This window comes from Barbus barbus (genome assembly GCF_936440315.1).
Source record: "Barbus barbus genome assembly, chromosome: 25".
Classification (NCBI taxonomy): domain Eukaryota; kingdom Metazoa; phylum Chordata; class Actinopteri; order Cypriniformes; family Cyprinidae; genus Barbus; species Barbus barbus.
Window position 1 is genome coordinate 6,986,798 of NC_136753.1, and position 27,622 is coordinate 7,014,419.

Sequence of the window (27,622 nt, forward strand, 5' to 3'; positions counted from 1 at the left end):
TTAAATTTCCATTTCACCGGACGCCATATTATCACATTTCCACTGCTATTGTACAGTCTTCACATTCATTTGCAAGCACAATCTTATTAACACGTGCTGCCTTGTAACTTTCATACACTACGTGCCAATTTTGATAACTGATCACATAACTTGATTACAAAAATAATAATAAATTCACCCCAGGCGATTTCAAAACAATGCTCAGCCATGATGCAAATGTGAATTATTAATATCAATAACGAGTAAGAACTGATTGCACTTCTAAAATCGTCTTAAAAAAAAGAAGAGAAAGAGAGATGACATAACACAACAAAACACAACCTAAAGCGTTAAAAAACAACAGCCACAGCGTTTTCGGCTCTTCGTCATTGACAGATGTTTTGTAAACTATGCGTGCAATGTGCATCATTCGGCCACTTGCACACTTTTGCATTTTCACGGCGAATAAAAGTTTTATCGTTTTAAGTATTGTCCGCTGACGTCACTTTGATTCCTTGAAGTGAGGCAGAATAAACCTTGAAAGGACTCTCCTTCAATCTGCTGTTCGTAACTAACACACACACACAAACACGCAGTCACTCACTCACTCACACACACCGAGACTCAATTACTGCCCAATTCCCTTCTTCATCATCTCCTGCTACACCGGCCTCTTCCAAAAGCAAATCGAAAAAGGAAAACAAAGAGCAACGTTACCTGAAGTGATACTTCGAACCCGACCGAGGCGGAATTACGGCAAGTGTCAAAACTAAGGGTAAGTTTTGAATTTATTGAGAGATGGATCAGTTATTTAATTGGCGAATCAATGTTGTGTCGCTGGCTGGCTTGATTTCTTAGCGAGGGCAGCTAACTCGATAGTTTCTTTAGGTTGGCTACGCGTGTCCCTCGAGCGCAAAAAGCGCAAAACTTGTCAAAAGCATTTCAACGGCGTTGTCGGGAAAAGCCGATCGAGAGAAATATTCCGATGCGACTGCGAATATCGCAAAACTTTACGAGCGGACACAATGTTGCGCGCGGGGGTTGTGACTTCATAATAGGAATCTGCCTTTGTGCCATCTCGCGTGCGCTTTAACTGCTACGTTTTTAAATGTAAACACTCCTTAATGTATCCAAACGTGTTTCAAAGGAGCAAACGCTTCCCCGTCGTTCGTTTGGGTATGTAAAAATGTAACATTTGATTTTAGAGGGCTTATTTGATGCGGGAGAGTCACTTGGAGGAGCTGACGCTACCTTTGGTCTGTTTAATGTCCGTCTCTCAGATGATGGCAAAAGCTAACCGCTCTTCATTGAGACAACATGATAAAAGCATTTACTTGACAATTCCTTTTGATAAAAGCTGTTAAAAGTATACGGTTTCGTATTTTCGACGGGGAAATCGCCTGCTCAGCCGGAGCGGGTCGCTGGCGTTGAGTTGGAGCGTCGCGTTGCTCTTATCTTTGTTGCTTCCTTAAAGAGCAGCAGCTGCCGCCTGGCCGAGTTGTTGAAATTTATCCCTTTGTGTATATTACAATATCCTCCATTTTTTCTGCCCTCTAAACAACAAGCCTCACGCCATCTTGGTTAATTTGAACTGGCGGATCCGTGTATTCTTAGGACTCGACCTGCTCATGTCTTTACAGGCAGAAAGTTTAGAAATGTCTTATGTGGTAACGGTGACGTCATGTGAAGTTTAAGTCAAATGTGATGTTTTGCCAAGAAAGCGTCGAATTTGTTATCTCGCTTGACATTGCTGGAAAACTCTGCTTTTCGGTTAGTTTTGACTCCGGATGCATAAAAACAAACATTTTGTTGTGATCTTGATCTTGTGTTCGCGATGTTTAGTGATTCGCTGTTTACAGGTTGAATGACATCAGCACGTAATGATGTCATTTAGTGAGGTGAACTGTTTATTGTCTTCTTTTTTTTGTCTAAAATTGAGATGTTTTTCTTTTTTAGTTTAAACATTTCATCATTCCCTTGAAGCATTTCTTAAGAATGTGCTGTGATGATGAATCAGTGAACTATGGTTTCACATCCATTTCAGAGATTTTTTTTCCCTCTGGAATGAGCAGAATCGCATTTTGATCCTTTCAGACATATTTCAGTTTGTTACATGAATTTATGGCTCACGGGGTATGGCCTCACTGTACAGTCATTTCCTCATTTAAAAGACTTCAGATGTTCTAGTTAGATCATGATATGCATATGTACTTTTGTATAGAGCCTGTGTGTTTTATTTGCGCGCACACACACACACAAACACACAGACAGTGTGTAGCTAAAGATAGTTTTACCTCAGTAAATTTGTAGTGGTTTGTGAATGAACAGTCCTCTCCACCTTCAAAAAAAGCAAGTGTTACATATTTGAAAGTTTCTGTTTTGCCAGTCATGAACTTTTTACAATTAGCGGTCAGCCATGCAAAACCCGCAGGCTCTCCATAGGCTGGTTAAATGGCTGGTCTGTGTGTGTTTTGTATCAGTAGGGCTCTGTCTCATCTAGCCCAGTGCCCTAGTCATTATGCATGGAGCAGGCTGTTGTTTTTACAGAATGCCTCAGATGGAGAAGTCAGTGTTTCCACCTCCCATCTCTTTGTCTGAGTATGTGCTTCTGCTAAAGCCATGAGAGCAGGGGAGCAGATGTTTAGCCAAACATCCTGACGCGATGCTTTTCTCTTGTGGGAATGCCGCCTCTTCCTCCCTGTTCCCGATGCATCGCCTTGACAGCTGCTTGATTTCATGGAACCGCTAAGAAGCCATTAGCGGTATCAGTGAATTGAAACGGAACAGTCTCACCCACTCTCTTCTTCCATTAGAAATGACTATTGTTGGATGGATTTTTTCTCCTTTTTTGTGAGCGTGTTTATGTGTGTTTGTGCTTATTGTAAGAACACAGAAGATCTCTTATATACTTGTGCTGTTTTTCTTACCATGAATTAGGGAGAGCAAATCTGTCAGGGCCTGTTTGTGCTGTTGGGGTTTGAAGGATCTCACACTGTGCTCTCTCAAGCACACCCAGACCACTGGATGTCTGTAGCTGCGAAGACAGGAAAAAAAAAAAGAACTTTGCTCGGGGTTAGAGTGTCAGCCACACGTTTCTGTCCAGGATGTTTGTTGTTTTTCCGACAGGATATGGGTTAGGCTTGTGAGAAGATGTTCGTATCTAGAAATTAGTTTAATTTGGGATCTTTAGAAGGATCTTGTTTAAGCTCTGTTTGTATGTCTTTGTTGTGCGTACAACAACAAATGATTGTGGTGTAATGAGCTGATTACGAGAAAATGTGGGCTGTAAGAAATGGGTCTCGAGTGCAAAGCTGTCGAATGCAAGTTTAGCTCAGGCAATCCCAAATGCACATGAGTTTGGGTTTATAATCACGCTTCCTCTGAAACCGGGCACTGATCAGCGTGGTTCATTTAAAGATGATTTGAATTTATTGGATGTTCCACTCATGCTGTTACATATGAATGACTGGAGAGCAGTTAACACGCACAGCCCTGCCTGTGTCTCATAGTCTAAATGGCTCTATGGGGTTTCATTCTACATCTTATTGGATTAGATGATGTTATAGTCAACTGCAGTGTATAACATTGTGCTTTCACGTTAACAACTTACTTGACACCCTTTCTAGAAGATTACTTATGCCTTGGTTATGTTTGATAAATGAACCCTCTATTTTTAGCATTGTTAAAACCCAATTCAGATGATTTCAAACCTTTGCTATGATTTAAATTATAAAAAAAATGTAGATCATTTTATATATATATATATATATATATATAAAATAGTTTTTTGCAGTAGCACAAAAGCCACAGCAAGGTGGACTATTGAAAAACATAGTTCATTCTGGATAGAGACATATTATTTCCAGCATCTTCAGTGATAACCCATTGATTTAGGTTTTTAAACATGCATCAATCATTGCGCCATTAATGGCAAAATTGATTTCAGTGAACTTCGGAAAGCTCAGCCTAGAGTTTCTGGATTGTCGTTTGATTTAACCATCCTATAAAAGTCTGAGGCAGCGAGACGTTCTCACCTGATCATAACACCTGTCATTTAAAGAGCTAGAACGCAAGCGCGGGCTTGATTATACAAGCTCTGGTGTGCCACATGTGTGGCCAGTAACTGCCAAATGAATCAGCCCTGAATACTCGATGCTGGAAGGTCAGCGGTGAATTTGTTTTCTGAGCAGGTTGCGTCCTTGCACTCATAACGACTTGGCAAATCACCTTGTAAATACTGACAGATACTCTTCCTAGTGCTGCTTCGTGAGAAGACAGTTTGTCATGACGCTAAACGGTATCATGGATAAGTGCATCTCTATCTTGACTTACTTGGCTAATGATTTATTTTGTCGTTAGCAAACAGCTTTGATTGTAGAATTTCCTCTCAACAGTTGGCTCTTACATAATAGCGGGTTATGTGGGTTGCTGTTTAGTGTGAACATTATTGCTCGGGAGGCAACTGTTTGTGTCAGCAGAAGCGCAAGTCAGTCGCGGCAGACTTGATAATTGTGTCGCAAACATGATCTTCTTTGCCTTTAGCCTGCCGGTCTGTGGTAACGAGGCAGAGGAGCCGGAGATTCGCGTTTCTTCGGACAGTTAAATGAATGGGCTTTTCTACCAGCAGCTGAAGCGAGTCACACCAAACTGACTCTGTTTTCAGATAAACACAGAGAGGACACAGGGGCCGAATTTCAGAGGCAGGCAATTAGCTGCTTTTTGGTTCAGCGTCCCTCGGGCCTCTGTTTATCATTCAATGTGAGAATATCCCTGATGAAACTCAAGGTTATTTTTGTTGGGCTGTCTGAGCGCTTGTTTTTCACAGACAAGGTGAAAGGGTTGATTTTTCCCTCAAGAAAGGCTTCATATTGAGACTTGAGAAAGAAAAATCTCCTTTGCTGTAACTTCACAGTAAAGAATTAAGCTTCGGGAAGTGTATGTTCAGAATACGTGTGTATCTTTCCGCCAGCCTCTGCTGTTAATCAACGAGGCCGATCTTGTGCTCGACACCTGAAGGTCGTCATTCTGAAACCGTTCTGTGCGCCTGTTGTTCTGCTTTCCATCTGCCCCCCCTCTCTCGCTTTCTTTCTATCTATCTCTCTCAGCTCCTCTATGAGGGTTTGAGTGGATTAGTGATTCCGGGCAGAGGAGTATTCTGGAGAGATGAGGGCTGTTTTTTCCACCCTGCGCCGGTTGTGTCTCCGGTGTTGTTTGCCCTCCAGGAGACTGTCATGCTGCCTGTGCCGTAGGTTGCCACTGCGGCGCTCCATTCCCCCCGCTGAGATAATGGAGCCCGTGTTTGAAATGCCAGTACTTTGGCCTATTTGTTCTAGTGCTTATCGCTATATTTGCATCCTGAGTAGAAATAGCCATGATTTCAGGAATGGCTGGAATGATGCTCCTCTTGTGGGAGAGGGCAGAAGGGAGGCTGGGTGGGATTTGGGGAGAGCTGTGGGATGGGAGAGAATCTACTGCACTGTGACAGCTGACTGCAGGACATGCAGTATTTGACCCTCGCACACACATACGCACTCAAAGACATTCAGAGATTGTGCTCAAGCAGCCCCCTCTTATTTATTGATCTTGCTGCATTTAAAATCTGGTCACTGCCACCACAAAGCCTTTTCATTTTAGCTGCGCTGGCAAAGAGCACCTCGGCGCAGCATGAATTTCTAAATTTTTAATTTGCGCAGAAAGGCCCACAAAATGACAAGGATGAGATGGAGACAGAGAGACAGAAAAAGGATTGAAAAAAGAATTGTTTCAGCTGACACTGTAATGTGCTTTAGAAACCGAAGCTATTTTTGTTTTGTGTAAGTTTGCTTGCTCTCACGTTTTACATAAGATTTTATTTATTCTCTTAAAACATTAACATGGTTAGTAGGGTAGTTTAGTGGAGGACACCAGCATTTAACCCTGACATGGCACATGAAGAAGTAAGGGTTTTGTTTTTTAGTAATATAATCTAGCCTGGTTTAAACTAGGTCTTGAACAGTAAACAAACCACTGTTGGATTAGCTGTGAGGTTTTATAAAAAGATCTCCAGATTGAGAGAGCTGGATTAAGGGTTCTAATCTGCGATCGCGTGAAGGTGCATCATGGTGTGTTCCTGGAGTCTACAGACGTGGGATTAGGCGCTTCAGCAGGCCTCATGCTCGCCGACCCGCAACAAATGTGTGTGCGTGTGTGTTTTGAGGAGGAGGAGGAGGAGGGGGGGGGGGGGGGGTCTGTCTCAGTCATTAGAAATTAGGCTGAGGCTGCTTTGTTTAAGGTTGGAACGGACGGGTGATTCTTTGTTTAAATAATACAATCAGTTGAAGAGATAAGGTTAAGGACTGCAGGTTGTTTAGGTAGCAAAAGAGTGTTTGTGTCATCAGATTGTTCAGTGAAACAGTCTGTGGTGCGGTTGTTTCACATGACACACAAAATGAGAGGAAAAACACTGCATGTGCTCTCTCTTTCTCTCGGTTTCTATCTCTCTGTATTATCTCTGTTAGATGGGTAGAAAGCTGTGAAACCCGTCTGTAATATGAGCAGTCAGTTAACTTGGCAATAGCACTAGAAGAAGCCTGATCTGGAGGCCATGAAGAGCCTCTTGTTGAATCCTTCGAGTGTTAGTGTGTGTGTAGGATTGCGTGGTAGTGCATCTGTATGTTTGTTCTGATGGCAAAGGATCATATGAACGCATTCTAGGGCGAAGGATGATATGAATGGTAGAGTGAGCGGTGCATCCTTATTTGACCACGGTGTATGTGCGCGAGCGCCTCCGTAACTGAAATCCTTGTTTTGTGCTCTTAGGGTTTTATCTGAGTTTGTGTTAGTGTGTGTGCACATGCATATGGGTGACTGTGCATCTATGTGTGTTTGTGTGTGTGTAGAGATGGAAATATCCTTTGCTCCTGCAGGCTAGAATAAATCCTGTGTGAGAGCTCCCTGGTGTAATCCAAACACTGCCAGCTAATTTAAGCGTGCAGCAGGAGCAACAGAATCTTTCATGGAAACAATGCATTCAGTCTAGAGCTCATCTTCACTTCCTTCAGTCATCTATTCAGCCATCACCTTGACTTCAATGTTACAGCTCAAAACACAACCCAACACAACCGCTCAAAACACCACAACACCCCAACAGTGCAGCTCAACATGTCACTTTATTGAACATTCCAATAACGTAGCTCAACAAACCACCGCACAATCTAATGCTACCTCTCAACATACTATCACAACCCAACATTACAGGCCCAACACTACACCTCAACATGCCACTTTGACTGAACATCCCAACACAATGCTCAGTCCACCACCATAGCCACATACACTTTAGCTAATTGCAGGCCCAACACACCACCAGATGATCCAACACAACACTTCAACATGCCACTTGACAGAACATCCCAACACAATGCTCAGTGCACCACCATAACCCAATACAGCTACAAACCACCACATAACCCTACACTTTAGCTCAGACCACTGCAACCCAACACTACAACTAAATATGCTACCGATGACCTGAAATAACAGCCCAATAAACTATTTGACTTAACATCCTAACAACAGTCTGAACTCACCATCACAACTCAACACTGCATCTCAGTACCCAACAGACACAGCAGCTTAAAAAACTACCACACAATCTAATAACTCACCAACTATGTAAGTATATTAGAGTTAAGAGTTAAAGAGTTAAGTATAATAACTTAACTCACCAACATTGCCCAACGTGCCACCAGATGATCCAACACCTCAACATGGCACTTGACTGAACATTCCAACACAATGCTCAACACATCACCATACCCCAACACTGCACACCCAGTAGACCACCACAAAATGACTTAATACTGCAGCTCAACACCACCAGGTGACCCAAAATAACAGCTCAATACACCACTTGACAGAACATCCTAACTACATGCTCAACATACCACCACATATCAACGCTATCTCTCACACAATCTCAGAACAACAAATCAACACCACCAGATGACTCAACACAACACTTGACTAAATATCCAAGCACCATAGCTCAACACAACACCATAACTTAACAATACAGCTCAACTCCACACCCAATTACCCTCCGCGACAGCTCAATTCACCACTTTTGTGAACATCCCAAAACCATGCTCAGCACACCCACTACAAGCCAACACTATACACTTAGTAAAGCACCATGACTTAACACAACAGCTTAAGTCACTACCACATCCCACACTACAGCTCAACACGCCACTTGACTGAACATCCCAACTCCACCCTAACCCAACACTACACATCCAACAGACCACCACATGACCCAACACAACAGCTCAACGTGCCATTTGTAACATCTCAACACACTACCTTAACCCATGACCCCAACACAACAACTCAACCTACACCATGACCACAAATTATACCCAGCACTACAGCCCAAGGGAAAATTTTGTCATCATTTACTCACCCTCATGTTGTTCCAAACCTGTATAGCTGACTTTCTTTTCTGAAGAACGTTAGGAACCAAACAATATTGGTGCCCACTGGCATTGGCTACTTTCATTTCTTAGCTATATTCTTCTGTGGAGCCATATTCTAAGTCACACAGCTTTGAAGTAACATGAGGGTGAGTAAATGATGACAGAAGATTTACCAGAACAACAACAGCAATCACCTTCCTCCGCATACTTCAGACCAAGTGACATCATGTCCCTAATATATTGTAATATTTGTTGGAAACGTATATTTTATATTTGTTTTAAAAGGCAGGCATTTTTTGTCATTGTTGCTGCTTCACTGGATTGATGTCAGGTTGATGGCGAGAGCTTTCACGTTGGGTGTATTGAGCTTAGGGATGATAGATGACTATCTGGTTGGTTTGTGTGTGTGTCAGTGTGTTTGTTCGTATGTGTGCGTGTGTTTGAGAGGAAGGTGTGACAGCTGCATAGGCAGCGGGATTGACCTTCACGCAGAGAAATCTCAAGGCCTGTTTGATTACACGGTATTCTGCTGCTTTGCGTTCTTTAGCGCTTAACTTAATTCGCGGACAGCGTTTAATCTGGGATCGGCTTCTTTTGACTGCCAGTGTTATTGTTCAGGGCCCTCAATTAGGGTACATGTTGTTCAAATAATATGGTCACATGTAAGGCTGTTATCTTTGTTTTTTTGAAAGGTGGTATTGTGCCAGTATATATACGTGGCTTGATATAGAGTGGCCTTAAAGAGTTTAAAATGATGTTTGGACACTGTTAAAATTACAAGGTCTCACTTTATCTTTGTGGTTTACTAAAATGTGAAGTGTTAGATTTAGTATTGTACAGTTCTGCTTGTTCACATACCACTTGCAGAATGTGCAAGATGCAATTTGTAAGTTTATTTTTCATAAAAAAAATAATAAGAGAGCGTAACAATGCATTTACAGATAGATTCCACCAAACAAAATAATAACTGAACTTACTCAAATAATTACCTTGTTTCATAATACCATATGTTGCCTCCACATCAGTGACTCTATGAACACTTTTAATAGTTGTACATAAGTCTCTGGTTTGTTGTGGGAAGTGAAAACTACCCACTGTTCTTAGCAAGTTCTTGGGTTTCTCAGCATGGATTGCACATTTGACTATATGATGCTTGAGGAGTCAACAACAGATGATATTAAGAGCAAGATGAAACACCTTACATTACCCATTTTTGTCATATTTCCTTTAACATTTTGCACTAATATCATATGTAATATCATCGAGACAATTAGAAGTGTGTGTGAGAGTTCTCAACTATCATTGAATTGTTTTAAAAAATGACATGCATGAGATTCCTTGGAATGATTACTGAACAAACATTTCAAGTGCATGTTCTCAAAAGCTCTTGTAAGGCTTTGCATTTCACATGCAGTTTACAGGATTTCACTTAAAGGCTAACCTAAAGTAAAGCCTCTGGTCATTTTCCCATTAGTTTGTTTGTTTTTGTATCTGGGAGTGCCTAAAACATGTTTTCTGTTCTTGCCGTGTCTGGCGATGATTGCAGAGCTTCAGAAACTTTCCCACATGTTCTACCTTTGTTTAAAAAGCGCTCCATTTCATGTGGAGACACATGAGTGTTTTTTCTCTCTCTCTCTTTCGCTCACTCTTGTTCTTCCTTTTGCCTCCATCTGGTCTTCATTTCCACCAGACTTCAAAGGTGAAGGAAATCGAGGATAGTAAATGGGTTGAATATTAATTTGGCCTTATTGTCACGAGTTGCTGTGTTCTGCACAGATGAACTTTTACCACAAATGTAAAGGTAAATTACCGCAGTGTTTAGCAATCCATTCAAAGACGATTGCCTTGTGTTAGAGAGAGCAACTCTTTGTGTGTGTGTGTGTGTGTGTGTGCGCGTGTGTAGCACGGTTCTTCCATTAGTGTGTGAGTGATGACCTCCAGTGTGGGCAGTTTAAGTTATAGCGCACCCCCCCTCTTTCTCTCTCAGATGGAGCTAATTGTCTGGTGGCCATTTTTGAGGAAGTGTTTCCAGGTATGAGGGTTTTTTTGCCCTCTGGATGGCCATGTCCTTTTTTCCCCCTTCTTTTCTCCTGGATAAACCGCAATCGGCCTAATGATGAAAGAATAAGATTATCAACAAGAGACAAAGAGATCTGGTCCAAGGCTGTTTTTTTTCCCAGTCACAGAACTCGCACACAGATTCCATTTTGTCAGCTTTCAGCTGGGCATAATACAGCGATAAAAGACTCTGCCCTGCAGCCACACTGAATCATAGAGAGGGAGAGAGAGCAAGAAAGAGATGAGAAAGCGAGAGAAAAGGAAAGAGAAGTCTCTTTGTGCTGTGTGTGCTCATATTGTATGAAAAAAGATGAATCACTTCTATTTAGGGATCAGTTTCATGAAACTGGACGGGTGAGACGATTCCACGGGAGATAGATTGTCGGGACTTGCCTGTGTTTCTCTGAAGGGTTGGAGCTTAACGTTTGCAGTCGTGGCAAGGTGCTCCCTAAAGGGCCGGCTCCTCCGACAGGAAGTATCAACCTGGAGCAGAAAGAACAAAAAGGGAAAAAAACCCTCCCCTCCCATCTTTCTCCTCGCACACCATCCTCACAGCTGCGCACAGTTTGCAGTCTATCCGAAGGGGGTGCGTTATCATTTCATCTAAATTCCTCCCCCTAGGCAAGTCAATAAAAAAATGTAGCGTCAAGACGTTTTTGATTAGCTGGTCCTCAGGATGGATGAAGATATTTGGGGAGAGCTCAGCGCTCGCAGAGCGAGCTTTGAGCCACTACGCACAAATTCCGGCCTTCATTGGCAGTAGCGCCATGTTATTGTGGTAATGATCAGGCCGAACGTATCGTGTAGGAAATGATCAACCCCACCAGCGCACTCGCCATTATCTCAGACTCCGTCTCTGCGAGCTGTCATTACGACTGAACCCCCCCCCCGACATCAGCTCTAATGCAGCACGTGTCCTTGGCCACTGCGGCGATGGAGCGCCTCCACCGTAGACGGATGAGTCAGATTTTGATTGACGTGCGGATGCTGTCAGTCACAGCCTGGCTCAGTGTGTAGCAAACAGTGGTAAACTGTTCCAGACATCTAACTCTGCCCAGATGGAAATGTTTTAAAGAACTAAAAAGAGGAACTAACTGCCCAGCCACAGATTACTGAGTGTGTCTGCTGTTCGTTTGTGGTGGTAATTTGTTTTAGTTTTTTCCTCACTGTGCATGTGGTGTTTGTTTCTGAGCAGTGTGTGTATGTGCAACTTGTTATCTGCAGATTGAGGAGATTGGAAACCGAATCTGATTTGTGTGTCTGTTTCACCTTTGTGTCTCACTGCTGTGATGTTCCTGATAATTCTTAAGCACACACACACACACACACATGCGCGCACACACAAACAGACAGAAACGCACACAAATGCTGTGAGAAAACTGGAGCAGGCTGGTTTTCTGCACAAGACAGCGTGTGTGCTTGGAAAAACGTCCCACACACCCTGGGTTTTAAAGCCTTACTGTAATTCCAACAGGTTTAGCAGGAAAAAATATGGAACCGGGTGCGTGTATGAGCATTCACACATTCATGTGTTTTTGCTTTACTTGTGTGGGCATGTGAAAAGTGGTTGTCAGTGTCTTTGTGTACGTATGTGAGTGTTTTTCTTACTTTAAAACCATTGGCAGCCACAGGTTGGGTGTAAACACACTAAACACACTGTATTACTCCAGCCGCAGCGCTGAAACTATTGCCGTTGACTTTTCCCCTTGAGGCCGAAGCTTATTATTAAGTGTAATTTAGGACAGTTTACCTCAGTTTTGCTTCTGTTTAGTGACCTAATCTGCCATTAAAACACTTTCCTTTCTGTTTCTTTTTCCCGGCCTCCTACAGGTGGACAAGCAGTGATGTCACACAGCTGAGGACATTCCCACTCAGTGAGTATTTGCTCCATAATTCTTAGCAACCAGTTGTCATCGCTTTTTTTTTTTTAAATCTTCCTGTGACTTTGCATTTGTTGCAAGACCAGTTTTCCAGTTTTGAAGTCATTTGTCACAGTTATGCACCTCTGTGTTTGTTTTGGGTAATTGGAAGCTGTAACCGAAAAGGGTGAACACAGATTGAGCCCCTCTTCTCACCCCTCTCCCTCTCAATTAGCTGAAACCAAGCTCTCCAAAGGCAATTGTTAGGTTGACATTTCTTAAGCGTGCTTTGTTTTTTTGTTGTATTTGTAAAGATCTTTAATTTGACAATTCGTTTTCACAGCCGAGTCTCTCGAACGAACCGCAGCCGTGGAGAGAGCTTGTGCTTTGGAACAAACAAATCAGCCGGTTTCTCTCTCTCCCTGTGTGGGCTCAGGCTAATTGGTAGCGCGGATGCTGGTCGTGGTGTTAGCAGTGATGCTAGGCGGGCGGCAGCCTCTCAGGGCTCTCTGCTCGGCTGCATCGTTTCATTCCCCAGCTCCCTGGTGGTTTCAGAGAGTGACAGAAATACAAGGACGTTTCTTTCCACTCTCTCGCTGTCTCCCTCTCCCTCTCATTCTCTCTGTCTATACCACTAACAAGTGACAATGTAGAGTTTGAGTTCTGGAGTGCTTAAAGACTGAAAAACGGACTGCAGCTGCCTCAGGTGAACATGCAGCTGTGTGTAGACCAAGTGCTTCCTCAGATGTGCGTGTGTGTCTGTGTGGTGGCTTACAGATGACTTTTACTAGAAAAGTGCTCCTTTCACACTCCAGAGGAAACGATATATATGGAAAGAAATATAAGGATGGCAAGAAAGAGAGAACGGTATAGGGAAAAACAGAGAGAGACAGAGACCGACAAAGACAGCAAGACAAAGATGGGCTCTCAGCTCCTCAGCTACACATCACTGCGGCCTCTCGCATTGGCAGCAGTCACTGCCACCGTCTCAGCCATCAATAATGGTAATGGAAGCTCCATCTGAGCATTGATTTCTGGGAATTGTAGAAAGGCGTGAAGGGTCATCCGTGCTCAACGGCTCTGCTCGTTTAGTGAAGGCGAGACGGGTCAGGATTTCAGCATGAATCACACTAACATTCCTGTATGTCTGACTTACAAGGCAATCATGCTTTGAGGCAGCACCGTGCATGCCTTTTAATGCCAAGGCATTGCCCTAGAAAAAATTTGGAGAAAAACTTTTTGGGGCTGTCAGTTTAACACCTTCATTTACTACAGTTAATTACAAAAAATAAGGTGTTAAAAGAATTGGCACATTTAATCATGCCCTCTGACTTACAGGCAGCATGCTTCATCAAACTGCATTAGCAGGTGGCAATGAACAACAACTATGAAACAGAGATACGTCTATAGTAGTGTTGTTACTATAGTAGTAAGTATAGCATAAAACTGTTTAAAATAAATATAAAAAAAAATTAAGATGAAAAACTTGAATTAAAAATAAGTATAATTTGAAGTAAACTAACAATAAATTAAATCTGAACAGAAATAATAATAAAATAAAACTGATAATAATGACAAAGCACATTGCAAAATAACTAAAATGTAAATTAAAATTTGAATGACAACTAAAAAGAAATATTGTACAATTAGAGAAATAATAAAATAACACTGTTCTTTTAAAAGTCTAGTTCAGACAGATTGGTGACTTAATTACAGAATCCACTGTTTTGTCTATTCAGTGGTTTACTTATCTACCACAATAATTTAACCTGTTTGATTTATTTTAATTTGGTAACTTCTTTTCTTAATATGCAGTTAATTGTGACATATTTATAACGTGACAGATTTATGATCTCCATAAGGTGCAATCAAATCACTTACAATTTTTTTTTTTATGATTTGATGGGTTTTTTTCTAGAATGTTACATCCAGCATTGCAAATTAAGGATATACAGGTTCAAAATTTGAGATTCGAGAAAATGTAAAATAAGTTGCTTAGCAAAGTCTCCGCCAAGTTCATAAAAGTAAATATAGTGTTAACTGATAGTAGAAACTAAACTAAAGCATACTGAAGCCTCGCAAGAGTATCGGTTATAGGGATGAACTTTCCTTTCTCATGAAAAAAAAGAATGGAAGAAACAAAACACTGCTTGGACACCCAGAGGGAATTACAAAAGTTTATGGATGGAGAGAATATCAACCAGTCTCTTTGGAGAGTTGAAATTGTAAAGTAAAATCAGGTCTGTCAGGACATATCGAGGAAAAACACACTCCTCTATCCTTTTCGTTCTGAAATGGAGGTTATAAGTTGTAGTCACTGAAAATGCTGGAGACTATATGGAAGAGAGAGAACTGAGCTCTTGCAATCTTGCCCAGGGGCAAACCAGCTATTTATTAGCGCACATGTTAAACCCTCTCTCTTCAAAGCAAACTTTCCTCCCAGCCTCCCACAGAGGGGGAAAGAGAATAATAAAGCAGAGGAAATGGCATTTCTCTGCACAAAGTGGATATGAGTGTGTTCAGTGTAACCAACTACTCTTTATTTCGAGTAGAGAAAGAAACGGAATGTAAAAGCAAAGGAAGACAAAAGAGGGTGGTGAAAGGGAAAAAAGAGGCAAGAGAGTGTGTTTGAGCATAGATCTTGGCCAGGCAGTGTCAGGCTCCTGGCCTCTCTCTTTCTCTTTCCTGTGTCCCTGGGGACGGCTCATAGCTCATACTTCCTGCTGGAGAGATCTTGAGCAGGAATCATGGTAGAGGGGTCTGTTTTCATTGCTGGTGCTGTGCAGTAGGAGTGTGTCTGTACTTGTGCGTCAGAGGCAAAACATACTGGTTGTTTGATACAAATAATGCAGGCCTGCTGGATTCTGTGTGCGCGTGTGTGAAAGGTGTAATGGACCCCTGCCTGAACTCTGCTGGGCCCTCCAGATCCCCGGTGAGAGTTTTTACCTCAGTACAAAATGCTGGACACACACACACATATGCACACACACAGTGAAGGAGAGAGTTTGAAATGGGGTGCCTCAAGTGTCTGTCATTGGCCCTTTTTGTTTTCTCTCTCTCTCTCTTTGTCCCTCTGCTTGCCATTTGCAATTTTACTGTTCCTTCTTGCCTTAAATATTTATGCCCGGCCAGGGTACGAGGCCATGCTGATTCCGACTGTTCTGGAGGATACAGCAATAAATACTGAATCTTCCATAGAGAGAAAGAATGAGGCAGTTAATATTCAGAGTACATCATAAACATAATCTCCTATTATCTTGCCTTAGCCAGGCCCCCCCCCCCCCCCCCCCCCACTTGCATAAGTGTTATCATCTATGACTTTGCACACATACACACACAATACACATATGCAGGTTCTACAAAGTGGATAGACGCTATTCATTTGCTGTTGTCATTGTTTTTTAAATTGGCAGAGCAATGACAACATAAGCCAAAAATAACAGTATAGGAACATGTAGGCACTTCTGTATCCATCACAACTAGAAAGATAGATAAATGAAAACAGAAAATAGAAGATGGGGCTGAGAGAGCGGGAGGGAGAGAGAAAGAAAAGGAGAGGGGAAAAACATCCAGAAGGTCAGGATCAGCGGGTGGCCATCTAAGGGAGCGACATGGAGAGACTCCGATTGAGTTTCACCCGCCCCGTTACTGTGGAGATCCATCCAATAATACCACCCTATCCACAGCAGAATCACTATAATACACTACACCTACAACAGACTGACAAATAGTGCACTGGCTAAACTGAGACAACCACAGCAGGCAGTGTTCAAATCTGAAGCAATATCTCACTAATGCTCCATATGAATCCACGTATTTTGCTTCAGCAGCACAAATGTTTTAACTCGGCCCAACCCTAAGACAGGTGTCCTTTTGAAATAATGAAAACAACCTATTTGTTGATTGTGGTTCAGCTAAACATGGTAGAACCATGTGGGAGTGTCAATGTGGTTACCATGTTTTTGGATTGCAGATAACTCAAGACCAGACCTATCCAAATTTGCAGGTACCTGATGTTCCGTAACACCTTCTGCTTAAAAACAGATACAAGAAATGAATCTAAGAACCAAAATGGACACTAAGCCTTGGGGCTTTTCAGTGAAACTTGGCATAAAAGGACAAGCACTTTATCGGCACTGCTCTTACAAACATACTGAAACGGCTCAAAATTAACCAGCAGTCACCTTCAGGCGTTCGCCACGCGGCCACTTATGCCATTAAGCAAGCAACAGTTGAGTGAAAAATATTTGATTTTGAGTCATTTTCTTCCCTCCTGAGTGGGTAAATGACCATTCGCTGCCACCGCTGTCTCCCTTGAAACGGCTTTTCCTTAGATGAAGGTTTAGATGAAGGTGAATCATGAAATGTCATTTTTAAAGGTTTTCAAGTCATTCACTTGAAAAACGACAAGTTGTTAAATAAAATCTTAATGTTAAAATGTTAAATAAATCTTCTCATGAACAATACACAATGAAAGTCATTAGACAATAATATGTTCAAAATGCCTAGTCAACACTAGACCCTCAGAGACCTAATGAGAGCCAGATCGAAACCAGTTCCAGTTTAGACCCTCTAAGACCAGATTAAAAATAGGACCCATGAGGCCTAGATTCTGAGAAAGACCATATAATCAATGAATCATCTAAAAAAATAGAAAACAAAATGCTGAACTCTGTACAGCTTAGGTAATTTCTGGGACTTTCCACCAATAGGGCTTTTTTCAGTAAATGGTGATGGAGGTTAACTTCAGAAAGTGATTGTAAACTTTAGGAGGTCTAACTAAACATTATATGAGTTGTTCATTTTCATTTCATTTTGTATGAAGTTTGCAATTTTTGCAACTATGATATCAAAAATTCTGGTTATGTCTAAATGCAGTTTAAAACCTCCATTTATTATGATTTTTTTTTTTTTTAGTAATAACATTAAATGATCATCAAATTTATGTAGTCAAAATTTATAAAAGTAACAATGTAACATACAAATAACAGTAACATCCAATACTAGTAACAGTGTTCAAACATGGCATTTGTGCCAGTTTTTAATGTTGTTTTTTTTTCATGGGCCAAATATACTGCATTTGTTAAAAGCGCCATAGAATTCATGCAAATTCTTTTCTTTGCAATATTGAAGACCTTAAGAACACTGAAGACAGACTTCTGTCTTTTTTGAGATTTGAGACTGAGACCAAGGGCTAAAGACCAAGTGCACACGAGGCCCCAACTCTTAATATCTTTTCATTTAAGCAATTCTACAATTATCATCCCTCAAAACATCTTGACTTTAGCACGTTACATGATGTAATTAGTCTGGGCAAACTTATTTCCGTAATCAGCAAGTAGGGTTTATTGTGTCATTTGTAAAGACAAGAGGTTGAGATGATTTGGTAGATGGGCGAAAAACATCGAACATAGCTACTTTCTTTCTAATGCTGGTGTACGTGTTTGTGTGTATGTGTGTTTTCCCGTGCTGACGTTAAAAGCGGCGTGAGGATGGATCTGAAGGAGTGAGTGCTGGAATACTAATGAACAAACAGAAGAAGAGGCTGTGTGCTCCCGTCTACCTCTCTGCAGTGGGCTCACTCGCTCCTCTCTCTCCGTCTCTCCCTTCATCTGCACCTCTCGCTCACACAGAGGATAAACTGTGTACATGATGACATTTACACCGCAGTTGCACGTAGAGGGAGTGTGTGTGTGTGTGCACGCGTGCATGTGTGTGTGTGTGTGTGTGTGTGTGAGCCCTCTCATTCCTCTCCCCACCTCTGTTTTTTTCCCTGCTCTTCCTTCATTTTGCTCTGTGCTCATCTTCTCTCCATCTCTCCATCTCTCGCTGTGTGTGTTCAGCACAGGATGCGCACCTCAAGGGAGCACACACACACAGGCCATTATTTATGTCTTTTTTTGAAGGGCAAATATAAAAAGGAGTGGCTTTGCTTTACTGCCACAAATTTGACGCGCTGGCTATGGTTCCAAACACACACTTACGACTCTTACTGAACAGTAGCCATAAACTGTGTGTGTGTGTGTGTGTGAAAGGAAAAGCAGCATCACAGTTTACATGCTTTACTCTGTAGGGTTTATGTTCCATTTAGAGTGTAAAAACGTGTGTGTGTACGAGGTGCGATTGAGGGGGGGGGTGTTTTTGAGGTCGACCGGCGGGCGTCTCTCCCTTCGCTCAGAGGAATCGGGCGGTTAAGGGCAGTTAGAGGGGCTCTTGGGGAGGTTGGGGCCCTCAGAGAAGGTTAAAGAGATTCTATTGAATCTAACTGCCCCCCTTTCTCACACACCAAGATTTGATCCCTCATAGACACACCTTTCACACCAACCACACACTTTCTCTCACCTATCTCATTCACACTCCTAGAAATAAACACACACACACACACACGCAGCCCTAGAATAGCAAACCACCCAGGGATCTCCCTCCCTCAACCCAGGGTATTTAGAGAGAACCCGCGGCAGGCCCTGAGCTCAGAACAGGAGCCAGGACGATCTGGATCCAAGGTGGTCCGGGGAGATTCTCAGAGCATATCAGGGGCTTTTTGTATTCTGGGTGTCCAGGGAAAGCTCATTACACTGGGTGTGCGTTCGCAGAACCTCCCTCACCTCTTGGAAATGGAGAGAGAGCTGCGATCCTGGACCTCAGGGAGGTCATTACAGAAAGAGAGGCTGAGATAGAGAAAAAAAAAACAGGGAGAGAGGTGGGTATGAAGTCTTAGAAACAGAAGCAGTGAAGTTTGCTGATTCTTGCCCATGGTGGAGGTCTCTGAGTGGGATTTGGGGCATTTTTTCAGCTTTTGTTTATAGTTGTAGTGAAGAAAGGATGCACAGAAGAAAGGAACAGGATTGGCAAATGATGCCAGGCAGACTCAAACCTGCATCATCCACATGATCACCAAAGCTCAATAGCTACATGCACGCAAATAGTAATCAGATTGATGGCTCAATCTTCATGTAAACACCTCGGTCAATCCAATTGATCTCAATCTGAATGAAAGGGAGATGAAAGACCTGAAATAATCCAATCAATTGGAAAAAAACGAGCATGTAAATGCTTGAATCTGGCTGACTTCTCAATTGGATTTAAAAATGCCTTGTCACGTTTCTTTTTAGATATGTAATCAAGGTAAAAATGACAAGTAATTACATAGTTGTGGGACATGTTATCACAACGGCTTTCTTATTTTGCTACACCATGGCACTGACACGCAGGATGAGGTTTCAGAGCAACTTACAAACATTTGCTGAAAATTAGCTGATTTATTTCACACAACATTGGCTCCAAAACATTAAAAAAGTGATATTTAGAAGTGACACAAGGTAGAACTTCAACATGATTATCACTGGGAAATGGCCAAATATTGTCTGATTTATATGTCTGTCATTTATCAGGGTGGTGGTTTAGAGCGGCTGATACAACAAGAGCATTTCTCTGTCATATCTGGCTATTGTTTACAGCTCACAAGGGTCTTGAGTGTCAGGGGGGAGGGACGGATGGTTTGGCGTGCAGATGGTCCAGAGAAGAGGGGGGCATTGTGTCTGTGTGTGGGTGATGTACAGGGAGATATTTAGTATTTTATTGGTCTGTTCCAGAGGACCCAGCTGCTAGGTCATTCCCTGCTGGCACACGCGGAGAGGGAGAGAGATGGTGAAAGAAAATACAGAGAAAGAGGGGGCATTAGTGTAGATGTCGATGCGAGCAGAGAGGATTTAAAGCGCAGAGGAGAGAAGAAAAGTGAAAAATCAGAGCTAGGATGAGAGAGAGCGAGACGGAGAGGAAAAAAGGGAGCGAAGGAGCTGGAGAGAAAGGAAAAGAGAGAGGAGAAAAAAAACGAGGGAGGGAAAGAGAGATAAGCAGCGAGCGAGTGAAATGTGTCCGCCGTGATCCATCAACCCTGCAGCCACACTAATCACAGGTGGAATTCAGCGAGCTCTTTAAAATACTGCCTCTCATTTCAAACCCTGCCCTCAGGCTCTCTGTGTGTGTGTTTAGAAGTGTGTCAAAATCTCTCTGCTTGCCCTATTTTGTGCCTATTTGTGTGTGTATTCCACAGCGTGTGTGTGTGTGTGTGTGCGCGCTTGTTTTAGAGAGAAAGACAGGGATCTCACGAGACGGCGTGTGTAGGTTTGTGTGTATGCGTGCATATTTCTGCATGTGTGTGCACCTGTTTGTGTGTGTAAATCCCCCAGAGACGATATCTGGCTCAAATAGCTCCAGTGATCACAGATTGTGCCGTTACTCTGTGCGTGTGTGAGCGAGCAGAAAAGAGATGGAGCGCAGAGGAGAGAGGTGTATGTGTGTGTGTGTGTGTGTGTGTGGGAGAGAGGGCAGAGTGTCTTTGTGTCTCTACCTATCCCATCATCCCGTTCAGCTCAGCAGAGGTGACACCAAGGTGAGCGTGAGCGCTCTCTCTCCTTCTCCATCACACCAGCACTGCCTCTTGCCCTCCCTCCCTCCTCTCCTTCTCTCTCTCTCTCGCTGTGCCTCTCTGCACGGCTCAGTGGCAGATGGAGGCTGTGTCAGCAGGGAGAAATGGCCATTCACACACTCCTTACACACACTCTCCCTCTCCCTTTCTCTCTCTTGCTCTATCAGGATGAAAAATTTTGGACGATACGGGTAGCTGATAATTAACTGATACTGAAAAAAGAAAAAACTCTTACATTGGCAGATATCAATATTATCTGTCTGTTTATCCATCTCTCTATCTGTCCGTCCATCCATCCGTCTGTCTATCTATCTATCTATCTATCTGTCTATCTGTCTGTCTATCTATCTATCTATCTATCTATCTATCTATCTATCTATCTATCTATCTATCTATCTATCTATCTATCTATCTATCTATCTATCTATCTATCTATCTATCTATCTATCTATCTATCTATCTATCTATCTATCTATCTATCTATCTATCTATCTGTCTGTGTCTGTCTGTCTGTCTGTAATGAATAAAAATACTTGTAATTAATAAAGATAATTAATTAAATGTTGTGGCAGATCAGAAATCAACCATTGGATGGATAATGTTTAGTTCTTCTAAAACCTACAAACAAAGATTATACTGTTTGAAATGGTAAAAATAAGACCTGACATCATCTGCTTTCAACGTCCAGTCAGACCAGTGGTGGCTGATATCAATATGTTCACTGTTACATATCTGTATTTGTCTATCTGTCAGCTGCTTATAATTAGTTGGTCCTTGTCTTAGTGATCGGTTTCTTTTGGTTCAGCAAACATTAGTAGATACTGTCACATTTTTCTCAGTTACGTCACTACAGTCACAGCGTATCTGAGTCTGACCTCTTTGCACAGGTGTGTGAGTGTGTCACGCAGGTCAAAGAAATGGAAATGTGCGATCATCATTTTGTGTTAATACAGCTATTAAAACTCAAGGTGAGGGCGAGATAGAAAGGTCGGAATGAGTGGGGGAGAGGGAGACTGAGGAGATGGCAGGAGGAACAAACGATGCACAAAGCGGGTGACAGCGCAAGCTGCTTTAATATGTATGTATTGCAGGTTGATGGTTGATTTCATTAGCAAATCTCATTGTTATGCATGGATTGTTCTCCTGCAGCAAAATGAATATTGCATTCACGCCGCCCGTAGGTTTGGACAAAAACGTTTGGATTTTTAACTGCAGCCTTAAGGAAAAAAACAAAACGTGTTTTATGAGGTTTTCCCTCCATTTTTCTCTAAATCTAATTTGATGGCAATTAAAAGCATTTAGCGCGTTGTCATTCACTATAGATGAGGCCTTGCGTAGAGAAAGAGGGTTTAATGTGTTTGCCCCTGGTTTTGTGTCTCTGACATGTTTAATTGTAACCAAATGCCCGTCTTTATCTTTCAGTGTGTGTGTGTGTGTGTGTATGTGGTTGTGTGTGTGTTTTGCTCTTTCAGCTGGGTGTTTCTATGGAGGTAGTTTGTGGTGTATGCATGTTTGAGATCATGTGAAATAAGGGGTTGATGCATGTGAAAATGTGTGATATTAGAGTATGTTTTGCGTTAATGACAAGCCTGTATAGCCAATCTCAAGTTGTAGGTTGTATAACCGGACTTTTGAGCTGAATACGGTCTCTGTTGAATATAGAGGTCTGTGTGTGTCTCTGTATGTGTGTGTGTGTGTGTGTGTGTGTGTGTGTGTGTCTCAGAGGTATTAATAGCCTGACCAGGCACAGGAAAAAAAGACTCATGTTTTTCCATCTGTTTTCACAGGAAACAGTCAGGACGGATTATCTTTTACACACACACAAACACACACAAACTCTCTTCTCTCTCTCTTTTTCTTTGGGCTAATGATCTGATGGCTATTGCAGCACATCTCTGGTTTTCTATGTGGATTACGGAATCATTTGAAATATGGACGTTACACTTTCCATTCGGATATTCTGGTTTCTCTGTCATATTCATCAGAGTGATTCAGGGAGAAATAAAAATTTCTGGACTGATATTTTCTGCAAATCTCAGTGAAGGTGATCAAACTGATGGAGGTCTGGAGTTCGTGAATCAAAAGCACATAATGGCCACACACACTCAAAACCACCGTGTTATTTGCTTTCAGGCAAAACACACATTTTTGTTTGAGAAATAAGAGAGAGCTCAGACTCTCGGCCACTCTGACTAAAGGTTAGTCACACACTCGAACAAATTCACAGGTGGGAATACAGAAAGGTGTGTGGAGATGACTGTTCACTGGCTGATTACAGGAAAGCTCAGAGTAAGCACACCCAAACAGACATAAGAACAATGTGTGCACAGGAACCCACACATGTACACACACACAGACTGGGCTTCAAAGTCTGAGACCACAAGTAAAATGTTTCTATTTTGCATCAATGTTTTGAATCGAGAGAAAATGGTACTGAAATCACAGTTAATCACATACATCAATATTTACTGAGAACAATATTGATTCAGATTAATGCATTGAAAAGACATGATAAAAAGTGGCTTTAAAATTCATAATATAATTTATCTTTACATAAGTCAATAACTGCCCACTGTCTTCCATTTTAATTGTTGGTTTTGTACATACTGACGGACACCTCTTGCCATTACATCACATCCTGTTGTTTTTAGGGTCTTGTGCAATGATTGACACATTTAAGACTTTTTAAAAAGATTTAAAAATTTAAAAATGATATCTTCATTATAATAACAATCAGTGAAAAGTTAAATTGTGATAAAATTAACATGAATTTAATGAGAGCTGCACTAGAGCTGATGATCATGATTTGAGAATGATCCAAAGAGCATCTTGAGCTTCAGCGGAATCATGAACATCTGCACAAAGACATCAGTGTCACAAATTTGCTTAATTTTTATTAATGATCTAGAAATCGGCTAGTGCAAAATCTAAATATATCTTCATATGTTGTAAAAAAAAAAAAAAAAAAAAAAAAAAAAAAAAAATATATATATATATATATATATATATATATATATATATATATATATATATATATATATATATATATATATATATATATATATATATATATATATTTCCAGGTTTAAAAAAAAAATCCTATATTTTCAGTGTGGTCTCAGACTTTTGGACTCCACTTTAGATACACAGACTCTCATTGGTCTGTTGATATCTTTTGCAGAAAAGGCGCAGATTGTGTCCAGCCATCTGCTATTGAAAGAGCACATGCTACAGTGTCTGTCAGTGCATGTGTTTTAGAGCTGAGGGGAGAGATAGAGAGAGAGAGACCTGTCACATGCAGCCACATTCAACAAACCCAAACACTTTTGCTTCATATCATTAGAACATTTTAGCAGATGAGGGTTTTTTTTTTAAGTGATTGCCTGTTGCTTCATAGGACTCTAGCACCAGTATATGTGTGTGTGTGGATAACGGTCTGTGCCATCAGTGTGTCTCTGTGTGAACAATACACACACTTTCTCAGTTTCTCAGTGATTTGCAGCATTGTAGCAATATACAGGAAGTGCAGAATCGACTTGCGGTCAGTAGAAAAAGTAAATGTGTGTGTGTGTGTGCGTGTGTGCGTATGTGTGTGTTTGGCAGGTGGTTGCTTTGCTGTACTTAGGGTAAAAAAAGAAGCCAAATCAAACAAAACCATACCTTGGGGTAAGCTTAAAATGATTGATAAGTAATAAATCATAAATTATTGTTACACTTTAGTTTGGGGACTAGTTCTCACTATTAACTATTTTTAATGACATTTACCTCATTAAACTCTTAATTTGCTGTTTTGTAATAGTTTGTAAGGTAGTTGTTAAGTTTAGGTATGGGGATCTAAAATATGGTTATGCAGAATAAGGTATTAATATGAGCTTTAAATAGGTTCTAAGTACTGATAAACAACCAATAGTAATATGCATGTTAATAAGCAACATTTAATTATTTAGCAAATGCCTTTATCCAAAGTGACTTACAAAATGAGGACAATGGTGAGAATTGGTATATAACTAGTATAAACTGTTTAAAATAAAAAGGCCTAAATAAAAACGTCCCAAAAATTCCTGGATAGTAAGAAGTTTGTGTGTGTGTGTGTGTGTACCTACTTAACCATATTTTGGGGTCAAATATTTAACCTGAAGTGGGCTATGTGTAAAAGCAGTGTAAAAATAAAGTAAATAAAATTTTTGCTTTTAAGTTGTAAAAATACAGAAAGTTTTCTATTAGGGTTTGGGTAACGGTTAGGTTAGGTTACAGTATTTTTAACTAGCTGTGTATAAAAACTATAGATGTTTATGCAATGTCCCTTTAGATAGATAAGTAAAGGTGTGTGTGTGTAGGATTTCAAAGCCAGTCATTTTTTGTCAAATGTACAGAGACTAAACACTCTGTCACAATCAAAGCAGGAGACATGAATACCATTGTAAGCTGTGTGTGTGTTTTTGTGAGATAGTCGTGTGTCATGTTCTCTGATAACGTCTTGAAAGGATCAGCACGAACTGAATGTTTAAACAGTGAGAGAATATTTACAGGTACATCTGTAAGACACACAGCTCCAACCGCTGTGCGTGTGATGGAGATGTGACTGTTTGGCTGTCAGGTGATTTAGGAGACCATTAAGGGCGTAAACCATCAGCTAATTTTACCACCACAGTCTATTACATTCATTAAACTACATCAGGATGATTCAATCAAATGCATCAAACAGGTCCATCTGTGGAGACGAGTGTGTGTTTGTTTTCTCTTCCCTCCAGCTGCTGTGGTTTTTCACGAGGGTATCGGGTAATAGTATACTCTAAACTAACAGCGTCCTGCGCTCTTCCCCTGATCTGATCGTCTGTAATGGCAGACACACACTCACAGCTCTCAAAGATGGCCGCCTCCTCGAGGATGACAGTGCGTTTGTTGTTCTCGCTCCGAGGAGATTGGAATGTCAGGATACGTGAGCCGAGAGAGAGAGAGAGAGAGAGAAACGGCTGTGTTTTCTCTCGCTCTGTATCTCTGCAGGCTGTCTTCCTGGTTGTGACTGAGGCGTGAAGGATGTGTGCTGCCCCTCCCCTCCTTCCCCTCCTCTTCCTCCCGCCCCGCACTCGTCTGATTGGCTAAAGGGACAGAAATGGAAACATTATTCGATTCCGTCTCCTCAGAGGTCAGCGACCTCTCTGAACGCTCTAAAGACTGAGCTCAGCATTTGGCTGTGGGACGGCTCAATGTTAATGAATGTTTAAAGAATAGCTAAAAAGCTCAGAGAGAGAGAGCTAGAGGGAGACAACAGAGTCCATGTTAAGTAAAGTGCAAAGAATCCTCGCTGTGTACGGAATGGAACGCAACCCTGCTGCTTACTAGATAATGCATAGCATATACTGTCTACTGTCTAATAACATTTAAAAAATATACGAAACGGTAGTATTGTAAAATCAAATATGCACCACATGTATTTATTTAATGTTCATTGCAATTTCATAATTTTATTCTGATTAACGTGTAGCCCTAGAAATACATGTTTTTTTTTTTTTTAATAAATACCTTTTCTTATTCAAGGTAAATAATATCAGCAAGCCATCTGTAAAATGATTCTCCTGTGAAGTGTAAAGACAATTGTGTTTCTGTGGCACTTTCAAAAAATAGTTTATTTGAGAATTTTGTCCAACCAATGGTGTAAGTTTGGGATGGGGCTATCTGTTTATCTCACCAACAGAAGACGAGGGGAGTGTTCGTTTCAAATCTGTTTGAAAACAATCATTATCTGTGCAGTTTTGTTTGCTGATGGTAATGGTACAGAAATCAACTTACTTAGACTTCCTTTATTAATCCTCAAGGGAAATTAAGGTGTTACAGCAAATCTGAACACTTGTTTTGAAAGTTGTTTGCATTAAAAAGAGGATGGAATGTCAACTTAAGCACATTGCATTGTGGGGAACAATGCCGTATACTAAAAAAAAAAAAATCTGGGTGTTTTGCGGGAGTCATGTTAAGTAACAGATGATTGCCTGGTTTAACCCCAGACAAGATGTTACATGTGTTACAGCTTCTAAAAGCAGAGTAGAAACAAGTTTAATCTCTAGTACATAACACAGGAGCCGAAAAGCCAGAGTCCTGCTCTGTGGCCGTTTTAGCCTTCAGCAAGGATCTTAACCCCAGGTTGCTCCAGTGGGACTGTGGCTGTAATTAGTGTACTGTAAGTCACTTTGGATAAAATAAGTCTGCTAAATACAACCATTTGGTATTTTATGCTTGCCCTTCAGGTTTGCTTCCATACCTCATTGGGGTGATGTGGAGTATAGGTTAAAGATCTGGGCTAGTAACCGAAAGGTCATAGGTTTGAACTCCTCAAGAGGTGATTTATTTTTCAGAATATATGGGGTGGTGCCAGTGCAAAATTGAAGAGAAATTATGAGCTGTTTTCCATATAAATAGCAAGATCAGTCATTTGACTTCCATCTGCTGGGCATGTCTTTAAGCTATAGGGAAAATAAATAAATAAATAATACAATTATAGCCTAAATAAAGAGTCTCACTAATATTCCTACGCAATTTTTATTGTGTGTGACAAACATAAATTTTTACCCATTCATAATTCTTTGTTGTGAACTAGACTGACTCACATGGTGAACTAATCAAACGTCGTCAATCAGTCAATCCGCAGATCCTCGTTCACAAACGAAACACCCCAGTTCATTCAGTCTCGTTCAGTGCCGCTCTGAGACAGAATCAAAACAGTAAAGTGGGCATATTTGTTTAGTGTGTCTAACCAATAAAGTGTGCCTTCACAGCCTGTTTGCTGAAGTCAGTCTACATAGGCAAGAAAGCAGGGAGTGGACTAGAATGAATTGTTCACTTAAAAA

General features: G+C 41.2%; 1 protein-coding gene and 1 long non-coding RNA gene across 21 annotated transcripts in view; both read left to right on the forward strand.

The window, feature by feature from the left end:
• Nucleotides 1-316: 316 nt before the first annotated feature.
• LOC306845055 (bromodomain adjacent to zinc finger domain protein 2B-like) overlaps nt 317-27,622 on the forward strand; it is an 82,504-nt gene continuing 55,198 nt past the window's right edge. For all 20 annotated transcript variants that reach the window (XM_079377590.1, XM_079377592.1, XM_079377604.1 and 17 more), the window contains exons 1-2: nt 317-754; nt 12,324-12,367. The gene's annotated coding sequence lies outside the window, so the exon portion shown is untranslated. The remainder of the gene's footprint in view (nt 755-12,323; nt 12,368-27,622) is intronic.
• Nucleotides 24,208-27,622, forward strand: part of LOC306845060 — a 428,848-nt gene continuing 425,433 nt past the window's right edge. The window contains exon 1 of the long non-coding RNA XR_013781959.1: nt 24,208-26,180. This is a non-coding gene — a long non-coding RNA (uncharacterized lncRNA). The remainder of the gene's footprint in view (nt 26,181-27,622) is intronic.